The following is a 17079-nucleotide window of genomic DNA, read 5'->3' as shown; positions in this document are numbered from 1 at the left end:
TGTGGCAACATCTCCAAACTTACCAGGGCGTGACCCGAGACTAAAATGTTTCTAATTGAGCAATCCGCAACAGATGAAATGAGGGATTTAGATATAAAAAATAAATCTATTCTAGAATAAATCTTATGGACTGATGAAAAAAATTTATAGTCCCTACCAGATGGGTTCAAAAGTCGCCAAATATCTGCAAGACCAAGATTTTTACACATTCTGTGAAGTGTCACCTTTGCTCTAGGGGGCTTACACACTTTTGCTTCACTATGAACAAGGACCATCAAAAGATTAAAGTCTCCTCCCAATATTATATCATGAGGGGTGCCAGCGGCTTGCAACATCCCTTCATGATCTATAAAAAAGCCCTGATCATCAGCGTTAGGTGCATAAATATTAGCAAAATCAACCTCTGCCCCTGAATTTCAGCTAAAACAATAATGACTCTTCCTAATTTATCTTTAATCTGTTTGAGAAATTTGAATTGTAGAGGTTTATTAATCTATATACTGACTCCCCTGCTCTTACTTGAGCCAGCACTGAAGAAAACATGTCTACCCCATATCTTCCCAAATTTTTCAGCTTCCTGCGGGGAAAGATGTGTTTCTTGAAGCAACACTATATCATATTTCTTACGTTTAAGAAAAGAAATAACCTTTCTTCTTTTTATGGGGTGCCCCAACCCATTCACATTCCATGTGGAGAGACAACTTATTCATATTAACATTTGACATATTGATATAATAAAAATAAATAAATTGGGTCAAAAACAAGATTATACAGACCACATTCCCCATTAATGCAACAATCAAACCCTGAACTTCCCCCTGAACAAAACGAGCAGAAAAAAGAAAAACGTGCGCATTAACCCCGCGCACGACAACGCCAACCGGCGTCAATCCTTTAAAACTCAGAGTCCATGTACGCCTACGAGAGCCCCCGCGACAACTTTGTCATAGGATAGCTCAAGTCCGGTGCTTCTATACAAATTTTGTAAGGCAAAATTACATAACAGAAAATACTTTGTAAAACAGACCCCAGCCAACAGTCAGAATAACAGAAAAACATGTAGACTCATTCACAGAACCGTCTCGAAGGTGTGTTCTTCCACAAAATAAACTCCAGCTGATATAAAGCCGTTCAGTTTCCCCGGACAGACAAGCAATTGTTCAGTGAGCCAGCTGTTATGAGTTCAGCGGATGACATAATCATTCCAATGTCCCGTAAAAATACTCAACAAAACAGACTCCAGCCAGCAGGAGGAATAAGCACAAAGAACAAACAGATTTATTCACAGCTGTTCCAAAGGAGTGATATTCAACAGAACAAGCTCCAGCCGCTAGGCGGAGCCAGCACGAAAAACAAAACCGGCATCCCGGTTCCTCAGATGATCAAGAGCCAAACTAACTCGGAGGCCGCAAAAAAAAAAAAAAAAAAGAATACACCATAACTTACTCAGCCCATCAACTTTATAAAAAAAGACGTCCTTTATGTGAGCATGTAGATATTTTGCGGTCATCCAAAGTGTCCATTCTCGATCTGGCTGGAATCTTCAGTGTAAAAAAGATCTTCTGTCAATGCAAAAGTTTCTTGGAGTCATGCCACAAAACAAACTCCAGCCGCTAGGCGGAGCCAGCACAAAAAGAAACAAAAATGGCACCCAGCTTCCTCAGATAATAGAGTCAACTGAACCACGAGTCAGTCCACTAATATAAGAAACATCAAATGGCTTACTCCAATGTATTTATGACGGACAGTGCCTGTTTTGGACATGTAAATACTTTGCGACCATTCTTCGTTTCTATTCTCAGTTTGGCCGGAAACAGAGCAAACGAGATCTTTTTCTGATGTAAGAGTTTCTTACATTCATTGAACCGATCGCATTTCTCTCGTTGATTTGCAAAGTCAGGGAACAAGAAAATATTATTGTTCTTCCAAGAAAGCTTCCCTTCGCTCCTCGCCTGGCGCAACACGAGATCTTTATCGGATGATCTCAGAAATTTGGCCAAAATCGATTGGGGCCTTTCTCCCTCAGCAGATCTCCGAGCAGGGACCCTGTGAGCTCGCTCGATTTCCAGCTTGTGGCCTGTAATGTCGAGCAGACTCGGGAAGAGCTCGTTCAGGAATTTCACCATATCTCTGCCCTCTTCATGCTCAGGAATTCCAACAATTCGTATGTTATTCCTTCGGCTCATATTTTCAAAATATTCCAGTTTTTCCGAAATTAATTCCAAATCTGTTTTGGACGCGGGCGGATTAGTGGATAATTCCCTTTCTGGTGACTCAAGATAATCGATTCGTTTTTCAACTTCTGTCACTCTTGTAAACAACTCAGAGAATTTTGTTTCCATCACCGTAATCTATCAACATATTACAGCGAGATCCTCCAAGTCAGCAAGAACCTTCGTCAGCATCACCGACACGTTGGACAGTTGACGCTGAATTTCATCTACCGACGTGCCATCCAAATCGAGTCCCCGTCTCGCAGTCCCGTCAGAGGCCTCAGCTTGAACATGTAAGTGTCTTTTAATGACTCCAGAGTCTGAGGATTTTGACTTCTTTGCCATGTTTACCTCAAAGAGCAAGTATGTAACTGGGTGTATCGAATCTCACCAGATTATAACATGAAAATAATTTTTTTTAAAAACTAGCAAAGTTCGCAGAGCTCGTGTCTCACAGGTCTGCTTCTCGCACGGCATCCCCGGAAACTCCAAACGACATTGATAACAGCCAGAACAAACATTTATCATAAATTCAAAATAACACATTCCAGCGCCGGATTGGCAATCAAAACAATCAGATGAAAACTCCAACTCAAGAATGGGAGATGTTTAACACATGAAATGAGAAATATAATTAACTGAAGAACGTAGTTACACATACTTCATATACATAACATACGAAAGAGGGATCCCTTTTAGACACCACAGGAAATATCATCTGTGTTATTTTGGGAATCATTCATGGAGCTTGGATGCCCTCTATTGGACATTTATTGTAATTGCCACTCATTACATATACACATTATGACAGTTTTCTATTATTTTTACATTTCAGTTGATATATTTATTATATTTTATTTATATAAAAATTAAGACATATGTTTATTAACCATAAACTTTAAAAACCAAGCTTGCCAAATACCTCAAAACATGTGAATACGCACAAAAAGGAATGAGATTTAACACATTGCCATGGCAACAGTATTTAAGATAAAGAATCCCTTCAGAATTTTAAATCTGTACTGTCTTGACATTATTCTAAAATCTTTTGAAGCAACTCAGGTTAACATAATAGAGATATTTCAAAGTCTGTTAAAAGTGACACACTTCCATCCGCCAGTTGGTGGCGCTATGGCCGTGACCCACAATAGCCACATCAATGTGATCAGCCTGCAAGGACAAACATTTGGCTCAATTTTTATGTAAAATCACACCATGCACGCAGACGATATGAGACATTTCCTTATTCCATTTTTTTGACATTATTTTATCGCTTCGCCATGGCAACACTGTTTGATATATCAAAAATCCCTTCGCAATTTAGCATGGTCAATGTCTTGGCATGATGTCGCCCACATTTGGTACCTGTAACATAAAATCCCTGGGAGGAGTATATCAAATTCCTGAGCATGCATTTTTCAAACAATCCATAATGTCCAACTTCCTTTTGGGCAGAGCTTATGACTGTCAGCGCGAAAGTTGTCCGGCTTCATAAGATCTATATGTGTACAAAGTTTGGTGACTGTAGCTCAAAAGGGATGTGCTACATAGCCCCCCGAATATGCCCATGTTCTAGGTGGTGCCGCAAAGCCCCCCCACACCCCCCCCCCCACCTGTATCTTTGCCACGTCCTAATGGCCAGCGACTCTGATGGGTGTGCAAACTTTCAAGAGTTTTCACGCATGTTATGTACCTCAAAAGTACCGAAAACCTTGAAAAGAAGAAGAAAAAAATATATAATAACAATAATCCTTAGAACAACAATAGGGCTCCGCACTTTCAGTGCTTGGGCCCTAATAAACAGAGCAGATTCAATAGGGTTCTCGCACCTCGGTGCTCGAGTCCTAATAAGCGGAGCAGATACAATAGGGTCCTCACACCTTGGTGCTCGGGCCCTAATAAGATACAAAACTTAAATTCAGAGCTTAGATACTTCAACAAGGTTTTTCATAATTGGAGTCATAGATACATCAAAAAGAAAATAATTAATGATAAGATTAATAAAACATGGAACTCAAATCAAATAATCAAAGTATTATTTAATGCGCACGATAAGACAGAACACGCAGGAGACCTTCAGCCACGCCATTGGATACTGTCCTTGGGCCATTGGGTGGCCTCCCCCTTACAAAATGGCAACAGCCCTTCCGTGATCTCCCAACCTCAGGCGAGTGTAGTCTTTCAAAGCGCGACATTCAGTTCCAACTTTACGCAGGACATGAGGTTTGGTCTTCACCTGCATGTGAAAATTAGCATCTAAAAGCAAATACAAAAAGATTCCCATCGCTATGTTATACACACTTCGTCACAATGACCAAAAAACCACTGACGAAAACGAAGAACTATAACGAGCATTAAAGACATTAAAAGATCGCGATCGAAAGAACTAATCAACCTAAGAGCTCAGGTAACCACGTTTGCATATGAGAAACAGGGTTGGGCAAGACAGAGCGAGACAATGGCAACAAAGATTGATGAACTCGAAAAGAGACTCAAAACTGGCAAAAATTACATCTCTGCGCTTGAAACACAGCATTTCCAGTGGCTGCAATTAAACAAGCAGCACTGGATGAACCCGCATTTAATACAGAGACACGAAAAGAAAGTGATGATGATGCCACACTCGAAAATAGGCCACGGAGAGAAACTCCTAACCGAGCTCCGGTTCAAGAGCCCTAAATCTGTTAGGGTAGCTGTACTAAAAACAATGACAAACACAGACGATGGAGTGACAATAATCAGCCGGCCACTAACCTGTGAAGAATGCACTAAACATAAAGAGGTGGTAGGAATAATGCCAAGAAAAGGTCCGTTTCAACCGTACTGGGATTCATTGATATTACAAGCTTCCATTTATAAACTGGAAGTGAGGATGTTTGGAAAATAGCTATACTCACCATCCCAGAGGAGCTCAGACCTAATCTGACTCAGGAAATTAAACCTGGGACCATTCTAAATAAGCTAGATGATGAAACAGATGAGGATATTTACTTACAACTGAAACAGACTTTTTTTTTTTCCTCTCCCAATTTGGAATGCCCAATTCCCAATGAACTCTAAGTCCTCGTGGTCGTGTAGTGATTCGTCTCAGTCCGGGTGGCGGAAGACGAATCCGTGTCTCCATTTGCCTCCGCGTCCGAGACAGTCAACCAGCGCATCCTATCACGTGGCTTGTTGAGCGCGTTGCCACAGACACACAGCGTGTGTGGAGGCTTGACATTCATTTACATTCACATTTATGCATTTGGCAGACGCTTTTATCCAAAGCGACTTACAGTGTACTTATTACAGGGACAATAACCCCAGAGCAACCTGGAGTTAAGTGCCTTGCTCAAGGACACAATGGTGGTGGCTGTGGGGATCGAATTACCACAACGCCACCACCACTCCATCCACTGCGGCAACCACGCTCAACCCACCACGCGCCCCACTGAGAACAAACCACATTATAGCAACCACGAGGAGGCTACCCCATGTGACTACCCTCCCTAGCAACCAGGCCAATTTGGTTGCTTAGGAGACCTGGCTGGAGTCACTCAGCATGCCCTGGAATTCAAACTAACGAACTCCAGGGGTGGTAGCCAGCATCTTTTACCATTGAGCTACCCAGGCCCCCCTGAAACAGACATTGTTAGAATTACGGGGGACAACACCCGCAGAATGGGAGAAAATCATAGGAATAAGGCAGGCAAACAAAGAACCGTTTGAGACATATGCCGAACGAATGTGGATCACGTTTAAAGAGCATTTAGGTCTAGAAGATGCAACCCGCAATGAAGAGGTTTTATTGCAGCTCATAAAAAAACAATGCAGGTACACCAATCCAGCAAGCACTGCTAAACAGTGTAGATCCAGCAGAAAACACATTCAGGTCATTAGTTCAGTGGGGCTCAAAAATAGAGAGCAGATGGAAATCAAAATCTCGCTCAATCGCATCAAATCAATGGGTAGCAGAAGGAAAAGACTCAAGACAAATAGACCCGTAAGAAACTGAAATATATTGTTTTTATTGCAAAACTAATACCCATCTCACAAGGAACTTCCATATAAAACATAAGCAAATTCATTCAAAACAAGACTCTGAATTGATTAAGGGTTTTGAGAAATTACTGACTGGAAATCAAGAACAAAACAGACCTGATGACAAACTACGTGCCGATTTGATCGCCGTATTAGAAAAACAATCGCCAATAGGGGTGCGTGGCCTCCATAGCTGTTGGGAGCATAATCATGAGCAGAAACTGGATAAAAATAAGAGCTAACCTAGGAGGCCGGTTAACTAACATTCTAAAAAGGCATCAGCAATACGCTAATGATAGCAACAAAAACACAGCCAACTCAACTTGATTTAGGTGTGGTGGTACTAGAAGAGTCCTTTTGGTACCTACCAAATAACAGCTAAGGAACTGTACTGGGAATGGACATCATGAAAAAACATGGCTTTGTAATTCATTGTTTTGAAAAACAAATTGAATTACAAACAAACAAATGGTAAAAAGGTGTTTATCACACAAAAAACCAGCATCATGTCCATCACCACTACAGATACAATTCAACAACTAATTCAAAAACACAGCAGCATTTGGGCTAATCATGAACATGACTGCGGCCTCATTGACTTTGTCATGTGCATTGAAGGGGAGCCCCCTCCACCGCAGAAACAATACTGCATCAAACCAGAGGCAGAAGATGCCGTTCATGAAATAGTGAAACAACTGGAAGTCAGGGGGGTAGTTCAGTGGTGTAGTTCAACAACAAATTCTCCATGTCTTCCAGTACCAAAACCAAATAGTAAATGGCATCTTTGTATTGATTATCAGCATCTCAACAAAGTTTTGCCCAAGGCTACAGCCATAGTGGCAAACCTGTCAACTTTGCTTTCACAAATCTCAACAAAAGTGTCGTGGTTTACGGTCCTTGACATTAAGAACGGCTTTTGGTCCATCAAAGTGAGACGTGAAGATCAATGGAAATTAGCCTTTATGGTAAACCAGATTCAGTACACGTGGGGAAGGATGCCACAGGGCCTCCACAACAGCCCTGCCATTTTTCACAGAGAGGTGGAGGACACATTCAAACCGTTGTTAGATGCAGGCAACGTAATCCACTATTTCGATGACATACTAATTTCAACAGAGGGGTCAATGGACAAACATTTACAACTTGACAAGGTGTATTGACACTTGGTAAAACCAGATTTAAACTGAATAAAGAGAAAGCTCAAATCGCACAGAAAGAAGTTGTTGGGCCTCATGTATTCAGATAGAAGACAAAGGCAGGCCTAACACAGTCGTAAAAACATAACTTAAGCCCCCACCTTCTAAGTCGTAAATCTTACTGATAAAAATCGCGCCAAAATCAAACAAAGGGAGTCCAAAACAGACTACAGATCCATGAAGCCTTGCCCTCTAAAGGATCGAGCTCTCAACTCCTATTGGATGAGGCACACAACAGAACGCCCCTCAAACATGACATCATCAGGACTTCAAATAATTCTGAAATGCTTCCAAAGTGGCTTCCGGCGACTTCGTTCACCGAATACGGACGTAGCTTTTTGCTGCTCTCTGGTGTAACCTCGTGGCATAAGGAAGTAATGTCCGACTTGAAACTGTAGCCATACAATCTCCATCTCGCTGGACGAGTTGAGATTACTCTGTGTTCAACCAAACACTCTAACGGATCCGAAGGAGACCGCCGAGCAATTCGCATCTTCATCCGTTGGCCTACAGAAGTGAAGAGATTAAAGATTTCTCTTCCATCTTCAATCAAGTCGACATTTCTGAGTTCTCCGCCAGCCCGCCGAGAATCAACAGCCGTACCGCCCTCTGAGAATCAACAGCCGTACCGGCCGCCGACAGAGCAAGGAAACGGCTCTCGTCATCACACGAGCCTCAAGAAACCGGGTCAAAGTTAAAGGACGGAGGAAAACACATTCTACCTGTGTCCTCATGCGATTCAAGTAAGAGGTTTACATCTGGGCAGAGATAGAATATTATAGCGTGTTATTCTTGTGTTTCAAGGTTTTTGCTTGTACAGTTTACGGACCGCCATGTCCGCTAATTATTAATACTCGGGGTATTAATTATCACGAATTTGTTTTGCTGTATTGTAGTCCAACCAAATTGGACTGTTGTGCATTTTCGCCATCGCGGGTGAGACAGCAACTGAGTTCATCCATTAAAGAGTCAAATAACAAGGGACTTTTACGAGCCCCGCTCGTAAAACCGCGTCTCTGAGTGATGAACACGGCTGCTTCATCTCCAGCTATCGCAAAATCAGCTTTCGGGCTGTCACTTAATCATCTCTCTCTCTCTCTCTCACTAACCACACTGACACACACACACACACACACACACCTTATGTGTTATAGGATTATTTTTATTTCCATATCTAATCATATCACTGTTTAGTTTGTAGTTGTAAGTCAGAAGTTTATTGACTGCGTTGTATTAATTATTAATTGATATTACTGCATAAATAAACTTTGTTTATATTACAAAGAGAAGTGTTTTGGTTTGTTTTGCATACGCCTGTGTCGTGCTGACGGGATGTCAGTGCTCGGATTCAAACCTTCATTCATTGTTTTTTTATTCGAAAATCGATATTCTTCAGATGTCGATTTTCCTAAGAAAACAATCTAATATTGAGACTGTTTTAATATTCGGTTATTAGTCCCTGGTTTCAGGGTGGTGCCCCGTCAATGTTAATCCTTATAAATATTCTATTGATTTTTGATAATTGATAATTACCTTTGATTAAATTAGAATGATCAATAAGCTAGTGTTAATTTTAATGTTTCATCGATGTTAGCAATTGATAAGTGGTGATTTTAAAGGATTAAAAAAAAAAGCTAACATTGATTCTCATCAATGTTCTATTGATTTTAATAATTAATAATTATCTTTGATAATTATTAATTATTGCTAATAACCAAACTTGCTCCTAAACGTAGCACACTACATTTACTGGAGTCCTATATGAGGTTTTAATGAGTTAGATCCAATTAATTAATTTAAATATTGATTAATAACTACAGAAATAATTATTAATTATTTCTGATAGTAACACCGATCTAAACAACCAGTAAAGCCCTACAAAGTGCAATATTTGGGTTACACAATAACAAAAAGCCATCACGCGTTAACAGACGACAGGCGGAAGTGCATAGCCGAGCTACCCCGACCACACACACTGAATGCATTACAAAAAGTTCTAGGAACAGCTAACTATTTAAGAGATTTTATACCTGATTTTGCAAACACCACTGCACTCACTCGTAAAAGGAAAAACAAAGCCTTCCAACGTTCTAGAATGGACAGAAGATCATGAACAAGCTTTTACAAGTTTAAAACAAAACTTGCACACTGCGCCCGCTCTGGGTTTGCCTAACTCATCAAAATCATTCCATATGCAAGTAGACGGCCATGAAAATACGCTAAGTGGAGTGCTAGCTCAAGAGCATGGAGGGAAATTGCGTCCGATTGCCTATTACAGCCGAAAGAAATCTCCTGTCGAACAGGGATTCGACCCATGCACGCAGCATGTGCTGGCGGTTCATTGGATGTTAACCACAACAGAACCTATTGTGGGTTTCCAACCTGTTGTTGTGCATACAATGCACACGCCAGTGCAAATGTTGCTGCAGGGCCGAATTAAAGGGGTATTATCACAACGATTAGCAAGATGGTTAGCAGACATACAAGCACGCGATGTAACCACAGTTAACACTCGTATTTTACCACACCTATTAGGGGACGTGGAGGGCCACCCACACACATGCCAAGCAAAACCAGTAACACAAAAAAACTCTCGAACCAGACTCGTGTACATTGATGGCACCCAGTACTGGCAAGACAGTCAGTTCCATACAGGGTGTGCAGTGTGGACTCCTAATCCTCTCAATTCAGATGCTGACCAATTGTTACTCAAATTACCCGCAAACATGTCTGCAAAAGAAGCAGAACTCATTGCGTTGCTTGAGGCTATCAGGACACATCACAAACCGCTGTGTGTGTTTACTGATAGCAGATATGCATTTTGTGTAGGGCATGATTTTATGGCTCAGTGGCAATTACGCAAGTTTCTAACATCCGCCGGGACACTCGTAAAACATTTTAATATAATCACCTCGATTTGGCATGCGATCTCAGTCATTAAAGTGTGTGCACACATTAACAAAAACCCAGATGAACATGAAAAAAATAACATTGTTGACAAGCTAGCAAAATTAGCAGCTATAAAAGGGGATGAATGGCAGCCCGATATGCTAATTGCACCTGCTGTGAGTGCGGTTCAGGCTACTCCCATCGACTTAAAGCAGTATCAACAGGAACTGTGGATCTCTGATGGAAAGCTTGCACCGCAATTAAGGCAGGATCAATTAATCAATGTCACAGAGGGCATGATTTTAAGAAATGGGAAATACGTTGGTCCAGAGGCCCTCCAGAAACCAGTGATAAAACTATACCACGATTATGCACACGTATCAGCTCCCAAAACACAACAGCTGATACAACAGAATTTCTGGTGGACGAGAATGGCATCAGACATTGAAAGATGGTGCAATACATGCATCGTATGTGCCACCATCAACCAAGGTAGACCTGGTCAAACTAAACTCTGCAGACCAGACCCACCAAAAGGACCTTGGGAATTATTACAGCTAGATTTTATTGGTCCACTACCCAGTACCAAACCCCCTTTGGCACTGGGTAATGGACCAATAAATAATCACTATTGCTTAGTGATAATTGACAAATTCTCTAAATGGGTTGAAGCAATTCCCACTCGCAATAACAGTGCAAACACAGTGGCACGAGTGATAGCGAACCATATCCTCCCACTCTGGGGAGATCGAATCAGATCAAGGAACACACTTCACTGGGCAGATAATGAAACACATATGCAAAATGCTGAACATCAAGCAAAAATTTAATGTTCCATACAGGCCACAAAGCTCTGGAATGGTTGAGCGTGTGAATCACACCATCAAAGAGGACATATCAAAACAGATCACGCAGCATAAAAACAGGTGGACTGACGCGTTGCCTACAGTTCTGACAGTCTTGCGAGCAACCCCGTCCAAAGCCATGGGCATCAGCCCATTTGAGCTGATGACTGGACGAGTCATGAAGCTCCCCATAGACCCAGAAATCACCCCAGCAGACCTGGGGCCACTTGTGCTCGCATCTCAGCAGACTGTGTTGAAACAATTACAAGAAAGGCTGAAAGTGTTACATACACAATCCACCTTGAAACAGCAACAGTCAGACCTGATTAATGATGCACAGTTTAATCCAATCTGAAGTGAAATTTACTGAAGGTGACATGATAATGGTGCATGTCTTTGTGAAGCAAAGTGCATTCACACCCCGATGGCATGGACCATATGAAATTAAAGCTGTATGCAACAGCTGTGTGGCCACAACCGTAAAAGGGAAACTAAGATGGTACCACATGTCTCAATGTAAATTGCTCAAAGGGCCACAAAAAGACTATGTGTTCTCTTTCTCTGTCTCAGGACCACCACTGCGATTCCATGGAGACCGGACACAAGACAGGTGTCCGGGCCCACCTGCATCAAGCTGGGCCAAAGGGTATCGCACGCACACACACACACACTGAAATGTGGGAGATGGGTGTGGAAATACTTAAAGGGGCCTCTAACACTGGGGGCCTGGGTAGCTCAGTGGTAAGAGACACTGGCTACCACCCCTGGAGTTCGCTAGTTCGAATCCCAGGGTGTGCTGAGTGACTCTAGCCAGGTCTCCAAAGCAACCAAATTGGCCCGGTTGCTAGGGAGGGTAGAGTCACATGGGGTAACCTCCTCGTGGTCGCTATAATGTGGTTTGTTCTCAGTGGGGCGCGTGGTGAGTTGAGCGTGGTTGCCGCGGTGGATGGCATGAAGTCTCCACAAGCACTATTTCTCCGTGGAAACACGCTCAACAAGCCACGTGATAAGATGCGCTGGTTGATGGTCTCAGACGCGGAGGCAACTGGGATTCGTCGTCCACCACCCAGACTGAGGCGAATCAGTACGTGACCACAAGGACTTAAAAGCACATTGGGAATTGGGCATTCCAAATTGGGAGAAAAAGGGGGAAAATCCACACACAAAAAAAGGGGCCTCTCACACCTCAAATTACCATTACACCAAGAGAAATAGTTACATGGCCTCCCAGTGTAGCACCGGAATCAAATTGTGCACCACAAATTTGTTGTAAATTAGGTTCCACCCAACTCCCGACCATGAACATATCAACACACTCCAGCGTGGCCATCCCAACACAACATCACTGCCTGGTATCAACTAAAAGAATATCCAGGGGCTACAGAAGGTGGGTTGCGCACTCTATATGAAAAGAACAATGATGGCATAGACCCAAAAATATGTTATTTTGTCAACAATTTGGAACCTGCTACATATAGGTGCACCTACACAGAAACAATAAACACCACACACACTAGCTACACAGAATACAAATTCAATTTAACACTAAACAAACCCCTTGACAACAAACCAAAAGCCTTTGTTTGGACTATCCAAAAGGAAGGAACTTATTGTGTGGGAAAATGCAAACATAGCATGGACAATTTCACAGACCCACACAACTGCTCATGGACTGTTAATCATTGTTTCAATTTAACCACCTGTGGGTATAGCAAGCCAAAACAATGCCCAAAGCTTTACCCTATTCCTCCTGGTGGACTTAAGGGAAATGTCAACAAAACTCTACTGCATGATGTAAATTTGATTATGACTCATGTAACATACAACATTTCAAATATATTATCTGCTTATGTAAAATTGCAATGATGATAAAAAAACATATGCACGGCTACAGACACGAATCGATGACTTAATCTCTGATTACAAAGGCAGACTTGCCGTCCAAATACCACCTGTACAGTTGTGCTCTAAAGTTTGCATACCCTTGGAGAATTGTAATATATGTACCATTTTTAAAGAAAACATGAGAGCAGGCAAAACACATTTATTTTATTTCTTATGGGATTCATATTCAACTGTAGGTTATAACAGAATGGCAGAATCATAAAACAAAACATGGCAACAAAGAAAAAAATGAAATGACCACTGTTCAAAGTCTGCATACCTTTAGTTCTTAATACTGTGTATTGCCCCCTTTAGCATCAATGACAGCGTGCAGTCTTTTGTAATAGTTGTCTATGAGGCCCCAAATTCTTGCAGGTGGTATAGCTGCCCATTCGTCTTGGCAAAATGCCTCTAGGTCATGCAAAGTCTTTGGTCGTCTTGCATGAGCCACACGTTTGAGATCTCCCCAGAGTGGCTCAATGATATTAAGGTCAGGAGACTGTGATGGCCACCCAAGAACCTTCACCTTTTTCTGCTGTAACCACTGGAGGGTCAACTTGGCCTTGTGCTTAGGGTCATTGTCATGCTGGAAAGTCCAAGAGTGTCCCGTGCGCAGCTTTCGTGCAGAAGAATGCAAATTGTCTGCCATTATTTTCTGATAATATGCTGCATTCATCTTGCCATCAATTTTCACAAGATTCCCCATGCCTTTAGAGCTCACACACCCCCAAAACATCAGTGAGCCACCACCATGCTTCACAATGGGGATGGTATTCTTTTCACTATAGGTCTTGTTGACCCCTCTCCAAACATAGCGCTTATGGTTGTGACCATAAAGATCTATTTTGGTATCGTCACTCCAAATTACAGTGTGCCAGAAGCTGTGAGGCATGTCAAGGTGTTGTCGGGCATATTGTAACCAGGCTTTTTTGTGGCATTGGCACAGTAAAGGCTTCTTTCTGGCAACTCGGCCATGCAGCTCATTTTTGTTCAAGTATCATCGTATCGTGCACCTTGAAACAACCACACCGTCTTTTTCCAGAGCAGCCTGTATTTCTCCTGAGGTTACCTGTGGGTTTTTCTTTGTATCCAGAACAATTCTTCAGGCAGTTGTGGCTGAAATCTTTCTTGGTCTACCTGACCTTGGCTTGGTATCAAGAGATCCCCGAATTTTCCACTTTTAATAAGTGATTGAACAGTACTGACTGGCATTTTCAAGGCTTTGGATATCTTTTTATATCCTTTTCCATCTTTATAAAGTTCCATTACCTTGTTACCCAGGTCTTTTGACAGTTCTTTTCTGCTCCCCATGGCTCAGTATCTAGCCTGCTCAGTGCATCCACGTGAGAGCTAACAAACTCATTGACTATTTATACACAGACACTAATTGCAATTTAAAAAGCCACAGGTGTGGGAAATTAACCTTTAATTGCCATTTAAACCTGTGTGTGTGTCACCTTGTGTGTCTGTAACAAGGCCAAACATTCAAGGGTATGTACATTTTTGATCAGGGCCATTTGGTTGATTTCTGTTCTCATTATGATTTAAAAAGGAGCCAAACAACTATGTGATAATAAATGGAGTCATATGATCACTATCCTTAAATAAAAGACTTGTTTTGCATGATCAGTCATATTTTCAAAATCAATGCCAAAATGTCACAATTTCTGTCAGGGTATGCAAACTTTTGAGCACAACTGTACATACTAAACGGGACCTGCTTGGAAATATAGCAGGCCTCTTTGGCTCAGTGAATTCAATAGCCAACATACAAGATAAACAGTCAATCACAATTTTCAACATGGTTGGCTAACCAGGTAGCCACCGGTTTCCAACACATCACAAATAGTAATGAAAATATCATAAAAGCGGTCAGATCCAAGGTGCAGGCACTTCTACTGATCAGTTACGCATTGTTCTGTCAGACCTGTACCATCGAACGTGAAGTAGCCTGCAGATCATATGCACAAGATTTATTTATGGCTGCAAGACAAGACATTTTAGATCTACACCTGTACAAGACACGTAGGCATGTTCTAAATGATCTTATGGAAATTTTAGACCTGCGCAGGTGGCTTGCATCAGAAAAAATTAAAGGCATTAATTATTCTGAATTATTATCCACTGAAATGATGCATACTGGTGATGAATGTTCTGGTTGCCTTGGATTCCTTGCCACCTTTCCTTTAATCCATCCAGATCAAGTTTTTCCAAATTCCACTACTATACGCCCTATTGGCGTGGTAGTGAAAGATCAGATGGTTACATGATGGTGAACGGTACTGAGACTTTGTTTACCAGTCGCACATGTTGTCATGAAATGCATAACTATGTTATTTGCACATGTAACACATTTCAAACTTTTTCTTCCAGTGACACTAAGCTTATAAACATTCAGCCATTACATGGTCATTCTGATGCAATCCAGGTGTCCCATACTCAGTGGTGTGTCGTCAGTGACTAACCTGTCCTGCCAATCACTCCTTTTGCCTGGAGGTAACATAGGATTTGTCTGTGGGTCAGATCAACATCCTAGGGAGGATACCCCTGGACACTGAAGTTTCCACATGGTGGGATGACACATTCTACGAGCACAGCGCACAAGCTGTGGCAGACACAATGGACTTGGCACAAAGAATGATCCTGCAGACGGAATACCACCTCAACCAGGCACAGATAGAAACAAATCTGGCCAAAAAGACTGCACAAATCCTCTCCAGTTCCTCTACACACTCAGCACTGTATGCTTACACATGGTGGGACTGGGTATTCCGGGGATGTGCAATTGGCAGTGCCTTCATTTTCACCTTCACACTGTTCCAGTGTTGCTATTTCAGATGCCTCATCAGATCCTTACGAACATCAACCAATGCGGCACTGGCCCTCAACCCACTGCATCTGCACACACTTCAATGACTAAGATAAGTTTTTTTGACTAAAACCCTGCAGACATTTTACAATGAACCCACCCAGATGTTTCTGGAACTGTCCCAGGGGGGCCAAGTGGAGGAACTGTATGACTGGCACAAAACTGGCATCACTTCCGATAAAAGTCAAAGAACTCTGTGAAAACCAACGTCATAAAACTCACACAGAAGACATCTCCACCTGAGACAACACACCCCACTGATTATGGACCACAAAACACAAATCACACTCACATCTGTTCTCTCTCTCACACACCAAAAAAACAAAGTTATGACTTATCCTGTTCTGTAATGTAAAAGGTTCTTGATCATGCAAATTTGGTATCATTTGGAAGATCTCATTGCGACTGGTAACACAGTCTCATTCCCTTCCAGAAAAATCAAGTCACTAGTGAGGTTTCAGAATTTAGTAGAATTCTGTAAGTATCAGTATGTCCCTCCCACAGGAACCATATGGAATTCTTTGTAAACATAAATGCAAGCTTCAAAGAACTTGCTTGCAACCCCCTAAATTGTAAAACCAGATCCTAAATAACATCAAACACATCTGAAATAACAATAGAATCGTTTGGTATTTAGGGAAAGATGACAAAGGAATCAGGGTCTCTGTAGCCATATGACCCACACAGAAAATATTGTGTGTAGTTTTTCTCTACCAGGTAATTGCAGTTTGAATTTTTTATGTTTGGTAAATGTTTGAATGGAATGCAACTTTATATTATTATGCTTGGTTCACTGATAGCTTTGAGTTTGATTATTTTAATTAGATCATTTGCATGTACTACTATTACCTGGTAAATAAATTGTTATTATGATTCATTCTGAAGGACTGTTTTCTAGTATATTTCTTATTAACTACAAATCTATGGTCAGAGTTGGCTTAACTAAGCTACTTCAGAAGTAACCCATTAGTTAAGTATGTAAAAGGCTAAACGGCAAACCGAGAATATGTAAAACAGAACTTAATTGACTGGGGCTAAACGGAGTCAAGAATCTATATTGAACTTAGCCAAATAAGACTAAATGGATAAAGCCGAGAACCTATAAGGACTTAGTCTATAACGTACTAATATCTGAAACTGATGAGTTTTGTAGTTAAAGGACC

The 17079-nt window shown here is 41.6% G+C and overlaps 1 protein-coding gene and 1 pseudogene across 7 annotated transcripts in view; one reads left to right on the top strand and one right to left on the bottom strand.

Annotated features, from left to right (window-relative positions):
• LOC127433271 (chromodomain-helicase-DNA-binding protein 1-like) overlaps positions 1-17079 on the bottom strand; it is a 294229-nt gene that overhangs the window by 131397 nt on the left and 145753 nt on the right. The window lies entirely within an intron of this gene.
• LOC127433281 (uncharacterized) lies at positions 12970-15972 on the top strand (annotated as a pseudogene).

This window comes from Myxocyprinus asiaticus, chromosome 43, assembly GCF_019703515.2.
Source record: "Myxocyprinus asiaticus isolate MX2 ecotype Aquarium Trade chromosome 43, UBuf_Myxa_2, whole genome shotgun sequence".
Lineage (NCBI taxonomy): Eukaryota > Metazoa > Chordata > Actinopteri > Cypriniformes > Catostomidae > Myxocyprinus > Myxocyprinus asiaticus.
Note: the sequence above shows the minus strand (reverse complement) of the source record. Positions and strands in the feature narration are given on the sequence as shown.